Raw genomic sequence first — 5,000 nt, 5'->3', positions numbered from 1 at the left:
GACGCGGACGGGCTACCGCGGGTCTCTCGACCATCGAGGCCGGCAAACTATACCCTCGGTAAAATATTTTTACGAGGGTGAAATTTTCATCGAGGTGTCGCACGTTAGACGCGGACGGGCTACCGCGGGTCTCTCGACCATCGAGGCCGGCAAACTATACCCTCGGTAAAAAATTTTTACGAGGGTGAAATTTTCATCGAGGTGTCGCACGTTAGACGCGGACGGGCTACCGCGGGTCTCTCGACCATCGAGGCCGGCAAACTATACCCTCGGTAAAAAATTTTTACGAGGGTGAAATTTTCATCGAGGTGTCGCACGTTAGACGCGGACGGGCTACCGCGGGTCTCTCGACCATCGAGGCCGGCAAACTATACCCTCGGTAAAAAATTTTTACGAGGGTGAAATTTTCATCGAGGTGTCGCACGTTAGACGCGGACGGGCTACCGCGGGTCTCTCGACCATCGAGGCCGGCAAACTATACCCTCGGTAAAATATTTTTACGAGGGTGAAATTTTCATCGAGGTGTCGCACGTTAGACGCGGACGGGCTACCGCGGGTCTCTCGACCATCGAGGCCGGCAAACTATACCCTCGGTAAAATATTTTTACGAGGGTGAAATTTTCATCGAGGTGTCGCACGTTAGACGCGGACGGGCTACCGCGGGTCTCTCGACCATCGAGGCCGGCAAACTATACCCTCGGTAAAAAAAATTTACGAGGGTGAAATTTTCATCGAGGTGTCGCACGTTAGACGCGGACGGGCTACCGCGGGTCTCTCGACCATCGAGGCCGGCAAACTATACCCTCGGTAAAAAAATTTTACGAGGGTGAAATTTTCATCGAGGTGTCGCACGTTAGACGCGGACGGGCTACCGCGGGTCTCTCGACCATCGAGGCCGGCAAACTATACCCTCGGTAAAAAAATTTTACGAGGGTGAAATTTTCATCGAGGTGTCGCACGTTAGACGCGGACGGGCTACCGCGGGTCTCTCGACCATCGAGGCCGGCAAACTATACCCTCGGTAAAAAAATTTTACGAGGGTGAAATTTTCATCGAGGTGTCGCACGTTAGACGCGGACGGGCTACCGCGGGTCTCTCGACCATCGAGGCCGGCAAACTATACCCTCGGTAAAATTTTTTTACGAGGGTGAAATTTTCATCGAGGTGTCGCACGTTAGACGCGGACGGGCTACCGCGGGTCTCTCGACCATCGAGGCCGGCAAACTATACCCTCGGTAAAAATTTTTTACGAGGGTGAAATTTTCATCGAGGTGTCGCACGTTAGACGCGGACGGGCTACCGCGGGTCTCTCGACCATCGAGGCCGGCAAACTATACCCTCGGTAAAAAAAATTTACGAGGGTGAAATTTTCATCGAGGTGTCGCACGTTAGACGCGGACGGGCTACCGCGGGTCTCTCGACCATCGAGGCCGGCAAACTATACCCTCGGTAAAATTTTTTTACGAGGGTGAAATTTTCATCGAGGTGTCGCACGTTAGACGCGGACGGGCTACCGCGGGTCTCTCGACCATCGAGGCCGGCAAACTATACCCTCGGTAAAAAAATTTTACGAGGGTGAAATTTTCATCGAGGTGTCGCACGTTAGACGCGGACGGGCTACCGCGGGTCTCTCGACCATCGAGGCCGGCAAACTATACCCTCGGTAAAAAAAATTTACGAGGGTGAAATTTTCATCGAGGTGTCGCACGTTAGACGCGGACGGGCTACCGCGGGTCTCTCGACCATCGAGGCCGGCAAACTATACCCTCGGTAAAATTTTTTTACGAGGGTGAAATTTTCATCGAGGTGTCGCACGTTAGACGCGGACGGGCTACCGCGGGTCTCTCGACCATCGAGGCCGGCAAACTATACCCTCGGTAAAAATTTTTTACGAGGGTGAAATTTTCATCGAGGTGTCGCACGTTAGACGCGGACGGGCTACCGCGGGTCTCTCGACCATCGAGGCCGGCAAACTATACCCTCGGTAAAAAAAATTTACGAGGGTGAAATTTTCATCGAGGTGTCGCACGTTAGACGCGGACGGGCTACCGCGGGTCTCTCGACCATCGAGGCCGGCAAACTATACCCTCGGTAAAAAAAATTTACGAGGGTGAAATTTTCATCGAGGTGTCGCACGTTAGACGCGGACGGGCTACCGCGGGTCTCTCGACCATCGAGGCCGGCAAACTATACCCTCGGTAAAATTTTTTTACGAGGGTGAAATTTTCATCGAGGTGTCGCACGTTAGACGCGGACGGGCTACCGCGGGTCTCTCGACCATCGAGGCCGGCAAACTATACCCTCGGTAAAAATTTTTTACGAGGGTGAAATTTTCATCGAGGTGTCGCACGTTAGACGCGGACGGGCTACCGCGGGTCTCTCGACCATCGAGGCCGGCAAACTATACCCTCGGTAAAATATTTTTACGAGGGTGAAATTTTCATCGAGGTGTCGCACGTTAGACGCGGACGGGCTACCGCGGGTCTCTCGACCATCGAGGCCGGCAAACTATACCCTCGGTAAAAAATTTTTACGAGGGTGAAATTTTCATCGAGGTGTCGCACGTTAGACGCGGACGGGCTACCGCGGGTCTCTCGACCATCGAGGCCGGCAAACTATACCCTCGGTAAAAAAATTTTACGAGGGTGAAATTTTCATCGAGGTGTCGCACGTTAGACGCGGACGGGCTACCGCGGGTCTCTCGACCATCGAGGCCGGCAAACTATACCCTCGGTAAAAAAATTTTACGTGGGTGAAATTTTCATCGAGGTGTCGCACGTTAGACGCGGGCGGACTACCGCGGGTCTCTCGGCCACCTTTATCGTCGGTAAAAAATGTTGACCCTTGGGAATTTTTTCATCGGGAAGCCGAACGTAAGCGTCTCGACCATCGAAGGCCGGCCAACTATACCCCAGTCAAAAAGTATGTCTTAACAATTTTTTTTTGTCATCGGGAAGCCGCACGTAAGAATATTACAGCAGGTCTCTCCATGATACGATAAAATGTCAGGTAACGAAGGCAGGCATCGTACACCCTCTTGATCGGCCGTGTGCTGGCGTCCGACACCTTCGCGAAGGTTTGAACTAGGGTTGTCTCAGGACATAAGCTAGGGTTACAGTGGGTGCTAAGCCTAGCCCTAAGCCTAGCCGTAACCCTAACCCTAACCCTAACCCTAACCCTAACCCTAACCCTAACCCTAACCCTAACCCTAACCCTAACCCTAACCCTAACCCTAACCCTAGCCCTAGCCCTAGCCCTAGCCCTAGCCCTAACCCTAACCCTAACCCTAACCCTAACCCTAACCCTAACCCTAACCCTAACCCTAACCCTAACCCTAACCCTAACCCTAACCCTAACCCTAACCCTAACCCTAACCGTTACCCTAACCCTAACCCTAACCCTAACCCTAACCCTAACCCTAACCCTAACCCTAACCCTAACCCTAACCCTAACCCTAGTAGTTATCGAGACCCGCTAGAGTCCCGCTGGACCATTTAAGGCCCACCGTGCACCTTATATGGTCCACAGAGAGAGATCCGTTGGACCTTCGATGGTCCACCAAGTCGCGTCAGAGAGAGGTTTGGTTCATATATGGTCCAGCCCGGACCATATATGCTCCAACGCGGACCATATAAGGTCCCAGAGACAAGCTGTACGGCTTGTCTCTGGAGCTTATAACGGCACGGTGGCCCTTATAAAAAAAGGTTTGAAAGAGTGGGTGAAGGTAACGTGGTCGGCCTGCTAGCGGGGTACCGCGGGGAGAGGTACGTGGTAGGCCTGCTAGCGGGCTACCGCGGGTCTCGACCGCGGGTAAAGGTACGTGGTCGGCCTGCCACGTACCTTTCCCCGTGGTAGCCCGCTAGCAGGCCGGCCAGCCACGTACCTTTCCCCGTGGTAGCCCGCTAGCAGGCCGACCACGTACCTTTTACCCGTGGTAGCCCGCTAGCTAGCAGGTCGACCACGTACCTTCCCCCGCCGTCGACAGCCGTGGTAGCGCGCAAAGCAGGCCGTCCGCGTACCTTCACCCGCGGCAGCCCGCTAGCAGGTCGACCACGTACCTTTTACCCGTGGTAGCCCGCTAGCAGGCCGTCCGAGTACCTTTACCCGCGGTAGCCCGCTAGCAGGCCGACCACGTACCTTTACCCGTGGTAGCCCGCTAGCAGGCCGACCGCGTACCTTCCCAGCCGTCGAGACCCGCGGTAGCCCGCTAGCAGGCCGTCCGCTTACTGTTACCCGTGGTAGGCCGCTAGCAGGCCCGTCCACGTACCTTTACCCGTGGTAGCCCGCTAGCAGGCCGACCGCGTACCTTCCCAGCCGTCGAGACCCGCGGTAGCCCGCTAGCAGGCCGTCCACGTACCTTTACCCGTGGTAGCCCGCTAGCAGGCCGACCGCGTACCTTCCCAGCCGTCGAGACCCGCGGTAGCCCGCTAGCAGGCCGTCCACGTGCCTTTCCCCGTGGTGGCCCGCTGGCAGGCCGACCGCGTACCTTCCCCGCCGTCGAGACCCGCGGTAGCCCGCTAGCAGGCCGTCCACGTACCTTTCCCCGTGGTAGCCCGCTAGCAGGCCGACCGCGTACCTTCCCCGCCGTCGAGACCCGCGGTAGCCCGCTAGCAGGCCGTCCACGTACCTTTCCCCGTGGTAGCCCGCTAGCAGGCCGACCGCGTACCTTCCCCGCCGTCGAGACCCGCGGTAGCCCGCTAGCAGGCCGTCCACGTGCCTTTCCCCGTGGTGGCCCGCTAGCAGGCCGACCGCGTACCTTCCCCGCCGTCGAGACCCGCGGTAGTCCGCTAGCAGGCCGTCCACGTACCTTTCCCCGTGGTAGCCCGCTAGCAGGCCGACCGCGTACCTTCCCAGCCGTCGAGACCCGCGGTAGCCCGCTAGCAGGCCGTCCACGTACCTTTCCCCGTGGTAGCCCGCTAGCAGGCCGACCGCGTACCTTCCCAGCCGTCGAGACCCGCGGTAGCCCGCTAGCAGGCCGTCCACGTGCCTTTCCCCGTGGT

The sequence above is a fragment of the Mytilus galloprovincialis genome, unplaced genomic scaffold, assembly GCF_965363235.1.
Source record: "Mytilus galloprovincialis unplaced genomic scaffold, xbMytGall1.hap1.1 HAP1_SCAFFOLD_43, whole genome shotgun sequence".
NCBI lineage: Eukaryota > Metazoa > Mollusca > Bivalvia > Mytilida > Mytilidae > Mytilus > Mytilus galloprovincialis.
This window is presented reverse-complemented; position numbering follows the sequence as displayed.